This window comes from Mastomys coucha, unplaced genomic scaffold (genome assembly GCF_008632895.1).
Source record: "Mastomys coucha isolate ucsf_1 unplaced genomic scaffold, UCSF_Mcou_1 pScaffold22, whole genome shotgun sequence".
In the NCBI taxonomy this organism is placed as follows: domain Eukaryota; kingdom Metazoa; phylum Chordata; class Mammalia; order Rodentia; family Muridae; genus Mastomys; species Mastomys coucha.
The window spans coordinates 26,423,084-26,437,340 of record NW_022196905.1 but is presented as its reverse complement, the minus strand read 5'-3'; the positions used below and the strand labels follow the sequence as shown (position 1 = coordinate 26,437,340).

At 46.9% G+C, this 14,257-nt stretch overlaps 1 protein-coding gene across 2 annotated transcripts in view; it reads right to left on the bottom strand.

The window, feature by feature from the left end:
* The window catches only part of Osbp2 (oxysterol binding protein 2), a 179,790-nt gene that overhangs the window by 101,953 nt on the left and 63,580 nt on the right, over window positions 1–14,257 (bottom strand). Inside the window, exon 1 of one of the 2 annotated variants that reach the window (XM_031340402.1) lies at window positions 9,336–9,481. The exons of the other annotated variant lie outside the window; for it this stretch is intronic. The gene's annotated coding sequence lies outside the window, so the exon portion shown is untranslated. Of the gene's footprint in view, window positions 1–9,335; window positions 9,482–14,257 lie in introns of those variants that run through there. 2 annotated transcript variants of the gene reach the window in all.

The window sequence follows — 14,257 nt, the reverse complement described above, 5'->3', positions numbered from 1 at the left end:
CACAGCAGGCTGTACCAGCAAGCCAAGCTTCGTGGAGTCCTATTTATACCCTCCTAACATCATGTGTCTTCCATGTGCCTTGCCTCAGTGCAGGCATCCAATCAGCCTGCATCTGCAGAAGTGGCAAGAAACTGCAGTATACCACCAGAAGGTTTTTGGTGCATTTCTCTCATCTACGGAGCCCCAACAAATGCAGCTCAACTGCATAATGTAAGGCAGACCAATATATGCATGTCATCAGCAAAGAATCCTTCATCACGTGTGTTTTCATGTGCTTGCTTTAGCAGAGCATCCTCTGTCCTGTGTCTCAGCGAAATGTTCCTTCACGTGTTCGCCCCAGCAAAACATCATTCACCACTTCCACTTCCTTTAACTGCTGTGCTCCAGGCCAGCAAGTTCATTCTTGTTATATAAAAAGGCTACTGAGGTTCGTATATTCCTTTTGTGTATGGCTGCTTTGCAGAAAGTATCAGGCCTAAAGCTGTTCCGGTGAGATTTTTTTGAAGGTCTTTTAAGCATAGGACTATGTAATTTTTTTCTCATTTGCATATGTTTTCTTCCTTTTGTCTTATTGCTCTAGCTAAGACTCAGAACTCTGGGTCTCAACCTTGAATGGGGTCTCTTCTCATTCCTGAGTTTAGGAAAAACAATTGATTTTTCTCCGTTAGTGGCATTGGCTAAACATGTGTCATGGTGTTCCTTCTATTCCTTGTTTCTTTAAGGATTTTATCAGGAGCTGTGTTAGACTTTTCTGGATCTCTTGAGATGATCATGTGATTTCTGTTCTTAGGTTTTTGTTTTGGAGACAGGTCTTTCTAAATATCTCGGGCTGGCACCGAACTTGTTCCTGCCATGGCTGGTGTTGGGATTGCAGGTGCACACCTGTTGGCTGGCTCACACATAACCTTTTTTTTTTTAAAAAAAAAATATTTATTTTATGTATATGAGTACACACTGTTGCTGTACAGATAGTTGTGAGCCTTCATCTGGTTGTTGGGAATTAAATTTAGGACCTCTACTCACTCTGGTCAAACTAGCTCACTCCAGTCGGCCCCGCTTACTCAGTCCCTGCTCACTCTGGCTCAAAGATTTATTTATTATACATAAGTACACTGTAGCTGTCGTCAGACACACTAGAAGAGGTTATTTGATCTCATTATGGTTGGTTGTGAGCCACCATGTGGTTGCTGGGATTTGAACTCAGGACTTTTGGAAGAGCAGTCTAGTGCTCTTACCTGCTGAGCTATCTCACCAGCCCCCACACATTGCCTTCTTATGTAGACATTCCTAATGCAAGATTTTACATGACCAGTCAGACCTGGGAGCAAGTGGCTCATTAGCATTCCAGCCATTCACCTTTAGACAAAATGTGCTCTCTGAATATAGCCAGAAATCTAGGGCAAGTATCCTGGCCTCAAGAGTCCCACTACTGTCCTGACATGACATGCTAGCTAAAGAGGAGATTCAAAAGCAGAGAAAAAGGAACTGAGCCAACATGGCCATGCTGGGAAGCATAGATGAAGGGGCCCAGTGACCAACTGTCTGTCTTCTGGGCAGACGTGATCTCTGGGATCAATGCAAGAAGACTGGGGTTGGGAGCTGGAGCTATGCAAATGAGTCCTGGCCAGTGTGCTGCCTGGTGTTGGAAGCTGGAGCTATGCATATGAGTCCTGGCCAGTGTGCTGCCTGGCTGAGCATCACCTCGGTTCCAGGAGTACACAGAGTTTCAAGGACATCCTTATTGGTTAAAGAGACATTCCAATTCCCACGTTATCCTTTTGGGGTGCTTTTAGGACGGTGTGATCCGTCTGTCAGGCTCCACTGTTCCCAGGCCTGAGATGACTGCCAGGTTTAAAACAGTGATTGAAGACATGCCTTGGGGGAGGAGTGTTCTGGAGCAGGGTGTTATAATTATAAAACCAGAGAATCAGATCATAAAAGCTGTGCCTTCATGGCTGAAGGGAAATGAGATGGGTTGGGAATTGACTGTTTTTGGATGGGGCTTCTTTGAGTGATCATTACCTGTGGGGGGTTAAGCCAGTGATCAACCCAAAGCAAAGGAGACAGAAATGATGGCAGCAGTGACAGGCTTTGACCCTGGTTTTAGTTTCCTTCTAGGCCTAAGCAGGGAGCCAGTGCTCTCAGCTAAAGTGCTTCTAAGAACATGGTGGTGGTTTAAATAGGAATGGCCCCCATAGACCTATGTGTTTGAATTCTTGGCCCTTAGAGGGTGGTAGTGTTAGGAGGTGTGGCCTTGTTGGAGTAGGTATGACTTTGTTGGAGTGTGTCACTGTGGGGGACAGGCTTTGAAGTCTCCTATGCTCAAGCTATGCCCAGTGCAGCAGACAGTCTCCTCCTAACTACCTTTGGATCAAAATGTAGAACTCTCAGCTCCTTCTCCAGCACCATGTCTCTTCCTGCACTCTGCCATGTTTTCCACCATGATGATAATGAACTAAACTTCTAAAAGTGTAAGCCAACCCTCATTAAATGTTTTCCTTTATAAGGGCTGCCATGGTCATTGTGTCTCTTCATAGCAATGGAAACACTAAGACAAACATGTCATGGAACCAAGGCTCCTTGCCACTAACATGGACTATTTTATAGCCCAGGGCACCATGAGAAGCAATGGCCTGCGTCTGTAGTGACCTGCCTTTACTGAATCCTACAGATGAAGCAATAAGGATGAATGTCCACAGGTTCCCCACTCTTTGAGGTTAAATGGACTCAACTCGATGGACTCGTAAGACACTATAACACCTGAGAAAACATTCAAAATGAGGACTAGGGAGGTGGCTCATGGTCTGCAAGGTAAAACACTTGCCTGGCAAGCATGAGGACCTGAGGCTTAATGCTGAAAACCTATCTAAAAGCCAGGTGCAGTAGCATACTTCTATAATCCCAGTGTTTCTATGGCAAGATGGAAGAGACACAAGAATCTGAGGAGGCTCATGAGCCAATTAGCCTAGAATATGCAGCAGCAAGGGACAAAAGAATGGTTCTGACTTAAACAGGGTGGGAAGTGGACACATATACACGCACACCATTTCAAAATACATATCTTGGTCTTTGGGAAAGCCTGCATTCAACACTTCCTGGAGTTGTTGCGTGATGAGAGACTCTGTCTGCTCCTCCCCAGGTCTCAGGCACTGCCAATAGATACTTAAAATCTACAACCGCTCTGGGAGACAGACCAGTACTTTTTTAAAAGGCTGAAACATGTATCTGTCTGTGATTCAATCACCTGACTCTTGGGTACATTACCCCAAAGACAAGACAGTAAGAATCCACATAATGAACTGAACATGTGTGTTCCCATCAGCTTCTTTGTCCTGGGCAAACACAGAAAAGCACTCAACATCCATCAACAAACAATGGCTAACTTGGCACACTGCTTAACAATAGAAGCAACAAGCTAGCGATATAAAGACAAAAATAAATGTCAAAGTGGCTATGCTGGGTAAGAGATGCCAGTTACAGGGCGCATGCTGTGGACTTTCATTTGTAGAGTTCTAGGGCTGGAGAGATGGCTCAGAGAGCCAGGAGCTTGCTGCCAAGCCTGACAACTGGAGTGTGAGCCCCAGGATCTACACGGTTGGAGGGAACACACAAGTTGTTCTCTAACCTTTATGTATGCACTGAGCATGCAATGATACAGGTAAACACAAACTAAATAGAATCAAAATCAAAGGGAATAATTTCTAGAAACTGCAAGCTAACTATTGTGCCACAAGGTTTGTGATCATCTGAGGAGACAGGTGGGCCTGGGAAGGAACTTAAAAGGGTAGAGATTTGGAGAATGAGACGTGTGTACATTATCAAAGGACCATGGTAATTATTTTCAGGGTATACATGTTGGCCAAAACTTACTAAGCCGCCTGCTTTAAATATAAGCCCCTTGTTGCTGGTCAGTCACACCTCAATAAAGAGTTTTTCAAAGAGTTTTATTGAAGACAAAGAAAATTCATGCTCATCAGGAAGCCTGGGGACATGTCTTCCAGCTCACTCTACTGGAGTGAATGTACAGTGCGCCATTACAAGGGACCAGTCCCTGAGAAACATCAGTCTGGCTAGTTGAAATCTGCAGCAAGGGCTCTGGAGGTGTTCTGACAGGATTCAATTCCAGGTCAGAAGTGCCTCGTTTTCTCCTCCTGTTACCTTTAGTCAGGAAGGTCTCCCTGAATGTCCGGAATGAATTCCTGCTCACAGGCACGTGCCTGTGATCTCACTGTTAAGTCACACAACCCAGTCCCGGAATCAGTATGGTGCCAAGTAATCCATGTGCTAATGAGTACATCTCTCCAGGTTATCTCCCTCCTCAATATTGATTTACTTAAATATTTCTTTTAAAATGTGTTCTTAAGGCAGCCTAACCTCTAGTTAGAATAGACTGTAGGTGTGGACACAGTTCTCAGTAGCTGGCTGCCACAGGAAGTTAATTTACTCTTTGTACCAGAGTACAGGACGTTGACAGATTGGCCTTTAGTGCAATGAAGATTTGGGCCAGTTGAAAACAGCAGTTTTAGGTAGGCACTGCATGCCGGATGCTAATCATTATAAATGCAATGAATCATGGTTTTCGTTAACTAAGAGTGAAGGTGCTGTGTGGTTCAAGAGAGGAGGAAGAGGAGGGAAGGGAGGAGGAGGGGAGGGAGGACCTGGACTAAGATACCTGTCTGACTCTGAGCCACTTTGGGACTTTGAAGAAAGTTCTGGCCAGCGAGAAGCCCTAAGCAGGTGGCTGATCTTGACCCTAAACCCTTGAGCACAGGAAACAGAGAAAACCTTCATTCTTTGCAAATCAGTTCTCATATCCCATCACCACAGGAAGAGACTAAGAAGATGGCTGAGTAGAACAGAGCTGGTTGCATTTACTACAAAATGAGCCGGTCCACCACTTGCTACCTAAGCCTCGGCCTTGATTTCTAAAGCTGATTCCAAACACAGAAAAGCGCTCTGTGCTGATACTTTTTATTACTTTTTGGAAGAACCCATGTTTTTGAGACATAGGTTTGTCCTGGCTAAACTTAAATGTCAACTTGATATAGCCTAGAGTCATCTGAGAAGAGAAGCCTTGGTCAGACTGCCTAGATTGGATGGGCCTTGTGGTTATGCATGTGGGAGACTGTCTTGACTTTTAATTGATGTAGAAGGCCCCAGGCCACTGTGGGTGGCACCATCCCTAGGCAGGTGAGCCTGGACTAGATAAGAAAGCTAGCTTAGTGGGGCAGTGGTGGTACATGCCTTTAATCCCAGCACTTGGGAGGCAGAGGCAGGCAGATTTCTGAGTTCCAGGCCAGCCTGGTCTACAGAGTGAGTTCCCGGACAGCCAGGGCTACACAGAGAAACCCTGTCTCAAAAAAAAAAAGAAAGAAAGCTAGCTTATAAATGAACAAAAAAGCAGCATTGTTCCATGGTCTCTGCTTGGAGTTCCAGCCCTGACTTCCTTCACTGATGGACTGTGACGTGGAAATGCTAGCCAAACAAGCCCTTTCAGAGTATTTCATCACAACGGGAAGGAGATTAAAAAAATATCCATCACCCAGGACCACCAAACACCCAACAAAGATGCTGCCTAAGTCAGCAGGCTGAGGAGGCCAAGCCACCAGCACCCTTAGCGCAAGGTGGTCCTCCAAAGCTGCTTGCTCCAGCCTGAGTCGGCAGGCTGAGGAGGCCAAGCCACCAGCACCCTTAGTGGAAGGTGGCCCTCCAAAGCTGCTTGCTCCAGCCTGAAGCTCTATGCCCTGCCCCTGACAATGTGTCTGAATAAGCCACGGTGCAAAAGAGCAGCTACTGTGCCACACACATAAAGCCTGGGAGTGGCTCTGGGGATCTTCCGAATACCCTGCTCACTTCTCCGAACGGTTGCTTCCCAGGATGCTTTTCCACACTACAGCTACAGCACCCATTCGCCAGCTAGGCTTGTCTTCTAAAAGTGGATCTGAGCTCACAGTTCTCTGGCTGAGCTGGGAAAGGAGCCATGTAGAATCTCGGGGCTCAGGAGGCAGCTGCCTGCCTTCTGCTCTGGCTCCTGGCGATGGCTGTGGAGGTGATGGGGGACGGTTCCCTGGACCCAGGAGAAAGGGCAGGGTTTAACACTCCTCTACAACACACTCAGGCGCCCCTCGGGCACAGTCCCATTCCATCTTGGCCACATCTGCTCAGATCAAAGCTGGCAACCTGCTTGGAGCTGCTCTGCTGCTTGTTGTGGATAAATGTGAAACTGGGCACAGTAGTCAAAAGCCCAGGTTCAGCCAGGTCAGCCTGGACACTCTGTACAGCAAAGCCATAGCACAGAGAAGCCAGTCTGCAGGGGGCCAAGACACAGAGGGACCCTGGGAGAGACCAGAAGTGAAAGGGGAATTAAGAATCACCGTCTGTACAACCCTCTGGGGACACTCTCCCTACACTGTGCATCTCTGTATTTTTGTTTTGTGTTTGTTTTTGTTTTTTTAAAGATTTATTTATTATTATATGTAAATACACTGTAGACACACCAGAAGAGGGCATCAGATCCCATTACGCATGGTTGTGAGCCAACATGTGGTTACTGGGATTTGAACTTAGGACCTTTGGAATAGCAGTCAGTGCTCTTAACTGCTAAGCCATCTCTCCAGCCTCCAACATCTCTGGTTTTTAAAGCAGTCTGCCTGGGATATTGTTCCTCAGCACAAATGGGCCCTGTATAGAAACGCACATGCACGCATGGCATGCATGCCCGCACCCATGGACATATGCAGACATCTCTCTCTGAAGCCAGTTCTAATCACCTGTGTTAGACCAGCATACATCCTACTCAGATCTATGGTCAGGCGAGGAGCCCAGGACAGTGGAGACAATGGCTGAGTTTCCCAGCTGCCCCTTGTGGCCCTCTCTCGCCTGGTTGTTTTGTGTTGTTCTGTCTTATGTCCCTCTTGCTGCTATGTGCCCTCCAAGCCATCTTGAGATGTAGACATTTTTCTTGGTTTCCCATTGATGGGAAAGACAACCGAGGCTTAATGAGCTGAGGGCCTTGTCTACGGTCTTGTAGCAACTCAAAGGTAAAGTCAGGATCCCACATTTTACACTTTTTAGTTAGACCACACCTGTTCACCCCACCAGACAATGAGACTCTGTACCAGCTCCGTTCTGTGTAGAGTGCAGCCCTGACTTCTGGGAGTGTGTCACTAGCACAAAGAGACAAAGTAGATGCAGAAGGCTCCAGGACAGGGCTGCAGCCCAAGCGACACTCACCTCAGGCTAAGGCTGAGTGTGCCAGTCGGGTATCTAATGACAACAATGCACGGGTCTGTCTGACTTGGTAATTACAGAGGCCTGAGTTCTTTTATGCCACAAGGAAGTCGTTAGTATCAAGGAAGCTGGCCCGTCAGGAAAAGGATGCTCACGTCACTGTAATGGTGAGACGGTCTCTCTGAGGCAGTGGCTTCTGTTACACTCCGCCTCTTCTACAAGCATTGCCAACTTTAAACCTCCCCACAACGCCTGTTTCTATCTTGCTGGGCTCAGCGGAAGCCCTGAGAGAAGGACCCAGGTCAGGATGCTTACTCCCTGCCTCCTACACTGGGTAGCCAACTAAGTTTCTGTGGACAGACCATCTCCACCTTTGATGTACCACATCTATTTGAGCTCTGCACCCTGAACCTCTTTCAAGCTAGCACTGATTTATGTGGGTCCCTCAGCAAGCCACAGCTGTCTGTGTGGGTCACAGGGTCGTATCTAAACCAATCTATTCACCTCCATACATATTGGCAGGTATTCTATGCTGCCTTGGGTCAGCAGCTCTCCCACTCAGCCACAGCCCCATCAGGCTCTCCCCAGCCACCAAGGCTAAGCCCACAGAAGACCGTGCCCGAGGCCCCCTTCTCTGGGAAGAGACAACATCTTCCCAGCAAGATTTCTTAACTTCTTTCATGATGCCCCGGGACTGCTCGGAAGCCGGTTTCTCTGCTGGAAGCCAACACAGGGTCGTCTCTCAGCCCTCTGAATCCCCACATGTACCTCCCTTACACACTGTGGGACTCTGGGAACCTCCTTCCATGTAGATTTTATAGATATGGGTGTCATATTTTGATAAAAACAAAACCAAACCCTTCTCCTTTAAAGTTTCATGGATGAGCTGGGCCTAGAGGCATAGGCTGGCAATCCTGGCTACTTTAGGGGTGAAGCCGAAGGCTGGCAAGTTCAAAGCCAGCCTGGGCAAGGTTACAAACCCTTGTCTCAAAATGTAAAGGGGGAAGGGCTTGCCTAGTATGCATAAGGCACTAGGTACAATCCCCAGGGGACAGGGGATGGAGTGACCAGTGTGTGCCTGAACCAGGGGAGGCTTCCAGACAAGACTAGCTGTGACTTCCGGACAGGTAGCATCTGTGTGATAGGTACACATAGGTTCCTCAGACTCTTCTGATCAGTTTAGGTCTTAATTTTCCACAACAATTAAAGAAAGGGGTTTTAAAATTCCACCCCTGAGATCTTACAGCCTCCTCACACCTGTAGCTTTCAAGTCAACGACAATTCCCTACAAGATGCTGCTCGAGGTCTTCAGTGCAAGAAGCACTCCAGAATTTTATCTGTCCCCAGCCCAGCCTGTGCTCCATTTCTTTTTTTCTTTTCTTTTCTTTTTCTTTTTTGTTTTTTCGAGAGCTCTGGTTGTCCTGGAACTCACTTGGTAGACCAGGCTAGCCTCAAACTCAGAAATCCACCTGCCTCTGCCTCCCAAGTGCTGGGATTAAAGGCATGCGCCACCACTGGCCAGCCTCCTGTGCTCAATTTAATCACAACCCAGAAACCTTCAGTTCTCCAGCTACAGATCCGTCCCTCTCTTGGCACACACGACTCCCAGCACTCAGGAAGCTGAGACAGGATTCCGAATCTGAAGCCAGACGGAGTTATTACACATCAAGTCCCAGGCCAGCATGTGCTGCACAGCTTGTCCTTGTCTCAAAAGAAACCAAAGGGGCTGGAGATCAGGTGTATCAGTTAAGAGTACTGGCTGCTCTTCCAGACGATCCCAGGTTCGAGTCCCAGCACTTATAACCACCTGTAACTCCATTCCCAGGGGATCTAGTGCCCTCTTCTGGCCCCTGCAGACATTGCATGCACATGGTGCACAGACATATAATCAAACACACACATAAAATAAGAATGAAACTAAATGGTGGAAGGGAGATATGGCATTTCAGAAAGCCATTCCTCATGTACAAAGGGAGAAGTGTCCCGTGTGCTAGCCACTTAGGACACAGACAGAAAGTTCCAGGGTGGTGTTTACAAAGCCATGCCGATCTCACACTTCCACCTCGGAACCATCACAAACAGGAAGAAAGCTTTTCAAGCCTTACCTTTTTAGAGGATGTTCATCTTGGAGTGATAGGCTGGTAGACTGGCAGATGTTCTTTAGGGTAGGCCCCTAGGGCCACCAGCCACCCCTGCCCCAGCCCTGCCTAGCTGCCTGCCTGCTCTCTCTAGGGGCAGAATCTAGGGGCTGGTGAGAACACTCGGACACTAGACTATGACATCAGAATAGGCCATGACCTCAAAGCGGTGGCAGGGATGCTAACAGGGTGCAAGGCAGGGGAAAGGAAATCCTAGAACCTGACTAGCCCCCTACAAGTAAAGCCCCAGATGAAAAGGTGGCTGGCTTTCCAGAGATCCCCTCACCCTGTGAGGCAGAGCTGAAGATAATCTAAACATGATTCAAACGCACTGAGCCTTATGTTATGTTGGCTATTCTTTTAGAAGGAAAGCAAAGTGCAAGAACCACCCTCTAGCGCCCCCTTGTGTTAACTTAAGGGATAGTCTTATTTGCTCACCAGGTGGTTTGCCTGCAGACCAGGAGGCCCAGGGCAGAAACCCCAAGAAGACCAGGTATCACACTGCCCAGGACAGGAATAAGTGCAGGCCGATAAAAAGTGACCACTGTGCTAACACTCTACATGTCAAAAATGACACGGTTCTGTCAACTCATTTGATAGAATTCAATACCACGTCTGGTAAAACTCATGTTTGAAATTCTACATACACAACACACAAGAAATACAACTTGCTAAGTGTGACAGTGTGAATGACTTGTCAATCCAGCCATCCTACCCAGGGAAGCTTGTTAAACCAGGGTTTGCTCTTGGTCCCATGCTGGTCTGTAACTCAAGGGAGCCAAAGCTGGTCTCCCATTCTCTACCTTCTTGCCTCCACTTGCCCAAGTGTGATATAGGTATGTGCCCCCGTGACCAACTCAACAACTTAAAAATCAGACAAGTAAGGAAATAACACAGGATGAGATGTTGCTAACACTTAAGGATTTTTTTCTACGGCTCTATTGTGCAATTTTCGAGCAGGGATGGTCTATAGTGGTTTATATCTTCCAGTCGGGCGCCTTTGCTGCCCTTCCCTTGCTTGCCTTGCTGGCCATGATCATCAGTGAGCAGTGAGCATCTGGGCAGGAGTGGACAGCTTCAAGTTTTCTCTGCCCATCTCTAAGGAGCACCCAGCACCCACAGCGTGAGGCCCCATCTCTAAGGAGCACCCAGCGCCCACAGCGTGAGATGATTCCTAGCTGACTGAGCTTTCACCAGAGTTCTGCCAAATGACTTGACAGGGTCGTGTCACTTTTGACACGGTGGTCACTTAGACTCATCTTCAAATGCTGACATTTTGTTGCACTCCTGGCATGAGTCCGCCTTGATCATGGTGAATTGTCCTATTTATATTTTTCTGGACTCTGACGGCTAATATTTTGAAAGTTTTTAAAACTATGCTCAGGACAGACATTGAGCTGCAGCTCTCCCGTACCATTTGTCTGGTTTTGTATCAAGGTAGTATTGTCTTTATACACTGGCTCGGAAATCTTTTTCCCATTGTCCAGAAGACAATTTGTGCACGTGGTGGTGTTTATTTTACAAATGGTTTATAGAATTTACTAGTGAAGTCGCCTAGGCATGAGATAGCTGTACATGATCCCAGGAGTTTATAAGCAATTTAATATTTTTCTGAGACAGATTTTACCGTGTAGTCCATGCTTGCCCTGACCATCCATGCTCCTGCCTCAGCCTCATAAGGACTGGGATTATAGTCATGCACCACCATGCCTGACTCCATAAAGACTTATTGGGGTCATTTTACAAAACATGCATCTGTGCACTCTCTCTCTCTCTCTCTCTCTCTCTCTCTCTCTCTCTCTCTCTCTCTCTTTCTCTCTCTTTCTCTGTCTCTCTCTGTCTCTGTCTCTTTCTCTCCCTCTCTCCCTCTTTCCTCCTTCCCTCTGAACTGATATTTCTAAATTCCTTTTCAGTCTTTTGAGCCCACACCAGAGCTTTACACACTGCCTATCACTTTATTGCTAAATGGAGAGGGGGGAAGGGAGGAGGGATAGAAGGAAGGAGAGAGGGAGGGAAGAATGAAGGGAGAAAGGAATAGAAAAAGGGGTGGAGAGAGGGAGGGATGGAAGGAGAGAGGGAGAGAAATACAATGGAAGGTTGCTCACCTTTGAGGAGCACAGTACGTCCTACTACGGGGCAGGATTTCCGTAGCTTTGAGCCCCTGCTGCCTACACTGGCACGTCCTGCACTCTTGCTGCTCCCTAGGCCTGACTTGGACAGTCTCCCCTGCAGCGGTCACTTCTCCTTACAGTCCACAAAATTCTGGAAGGAAAAGCTCTCCAAATTATCACCTGTTTAATGCTACCTCAAATTCTGGCCTTGTGGCTGCTTATTTTTCAAAGAAAGCACAGAGTCACGGGTGCTCTGTGTGACAGTGTTTCATTTATTCTTTTAGCCAATCTTCAGCTATATGGGTGAGGTAACATAGGAACAGTGGCCCAGTTAATACGAGCCATAGTTGGGATGTGAGCCTAGGCCTATCTGGTACCCAAGGCTGCCCATGGTTAGGAGACAGCCAAGCAGGTGTGAGGGATCCTAGACAACTGGACAAGCAAACAGGAACCTCCCCCAAGCAGGAGCTGAGGGAGCTACCACAGGGACAGATCGAGCAAGGAAATAAGAGAAAGCTACTTCAAGGGCAAGTATGGTAGCAACTTCTTTAATCCCAGCATTCAGGAGGCAGAGGCAGGCAGATCTCTGCCTTCAAGGCCAGCCTGGTCTACAGAGTGGGTTCTAGGTAGCCAGGACTACACACATGAAGACCCTGTCTCAAAAGTAAAACAAAACAAAACAAAATAAAACAAAGAAAGGAGTCCAACAGCATCAAGGGGTACAAGAAGGTGACTGCCAAGGACCATTGCTGATATTGAACTAACTAAATTGGAGTCACAGAGCCCACAGGTGGGGTCATGCCAGATGGTTCAGTCTAGGGCATGGCTGAAGATGCCAAGGTGTGTTGACAAAGGGACAAAGCATTGCATTTGAGGACAGCCATGTCCAAGGACCCTGACAGACTTGAGGGCTGATAAGCAGAGAGTAAACCTAAAAGAGGCACAGACATGCTACAGTATGGAAGGAGGAGCTACATGGGTTAGGAAACACAGGCAGTGTGCATAGCTGGCCCTTCGCTGGCCTTGTTAGCCCTCCTCAAAGGGCAGGGATACTTGCAGGGGATCCCTTATTTTACCTGGGTTCTTCTGCATCCTGACAACTTCATGGGACTGACCTTAAAAAGGCAGGCGAGGGTCTGTCTGGGATGGGGTCCAGAGCAGACCTTGGGCACAAGCTCTGCAGCCAGTCCCACAACACCCAGAGGAAGCTCCACTCCCAGGCATTCTGACACACCTAGGATCAGAGGTGAGGAGGAACCAACATCTGTCCCAACTGGGAGTAACGGGGACCAGCGGGACCACACAGGAACTCTGCCAGTCCAGTGACTCGGGTTCCTTCTGGTCTGTCTGGGCTGGGGTCCAGAGCAGACCTTGGGCGCAAGCTCTGCAGCCAGTTCCACAACACACAGAGAAAGCTCCACTCCCAGGTGATCTAACAAGCCCAGGATCACAGGATCCCAGAATCACAGGATCACAGAGATAGCTTGACTCTGAGGAGTTCTGACACAGCCAGAATCATAGGAAGGACAGGCTCCAGTTAGATTTAGCAAGGGCAGGTAGCACTAGAGTTAACCAGATGGCGGGGGGGTTGGGGGGGCAAGTGTAAGAAAATAAACAACACAAACCAAGGTCACTTGCCATCATCAGAACCCAATTCTCCCACCATAGTAAGTCCTGGACACACCATCACACTGGAAAAGCAAGATTCAGATCTAAAATCACTTATCATGATGATGATACAGGACCTTAAGAAAGACATAAATAGAACCCTCAAAGAAATACAGGAGAACACAGGTAAAGAGCTAGAAGCTCTTAAAGAGGAAACACAAAAATTCCTTAAAGAACTACAGGAAAAACACAATCAAACAGGTGAAGGAAATGAGCAAAATCATCCAGAATCTAAAAATGGAAATAGAAATAATAAAGAAATGAGAAAGAGAGACAACCCTGGAGATACAAAACCTAGGAAAGAAATCAGGAGCCATAGATGCAAGCATCACCAACAGAATGCAAGAGATAGAAGAGAGAATCTCAGAGGCAGAAGAAACCTTAGAAAACATTGACAAAACAGTCAAAGAAAATGGAAAAAGCAAAAAGCTCTTAACCCAAAACATCCAGGAAATCCAGGATGCAATGAGAAGACCAAACCTAAGGATAATAGGTATAGAAGAGAGTGAAGACTCCCAAGGTAATGGGCCAGTAAATATCTTCAACAAAATTAGAGAAGATAACTTCCCTAACCTAAAGAAAGAGATGTTTATGAACATACAAGAAGCCTACAGAACTCCAAGTAGACTGGACCAGAAAAGAAATTCCTCCCGTCACATAATAATCAAAACACCAAATGCACTAAACAAAGAAAGAATTTTAAAAGTAGTAAGGGAAAAAAGGCAAGTAACATATAAAGGCAGGCCTATCAGAATTATGGCAGATCCTCACCAGAGACTATGAAAGCTAGAAAATCCTGGGCAGATGTCATACAGACCCTACAAGAACACAAATGCCAGCCCAGGCTACTATACCTAGCAAAACTCTCAATTACCATGATGGAGAAAACAAGATATTCCATGACAAAACAAAATTATTTACACAATATCTTTCCACAAATCCAGCCCTATAAAGGATAATAGATGGAAAACATCAACATAAGGAGCAAAACTACACTCTAGAAGAAGCAAGAAGGTGATCTTTCAACAAATCCACACAAACGTAATTCCACCTTTTTCAACAAAAACAACAGGAAGTGACAATTACTTTTTCTTAATATATTAATTTGAA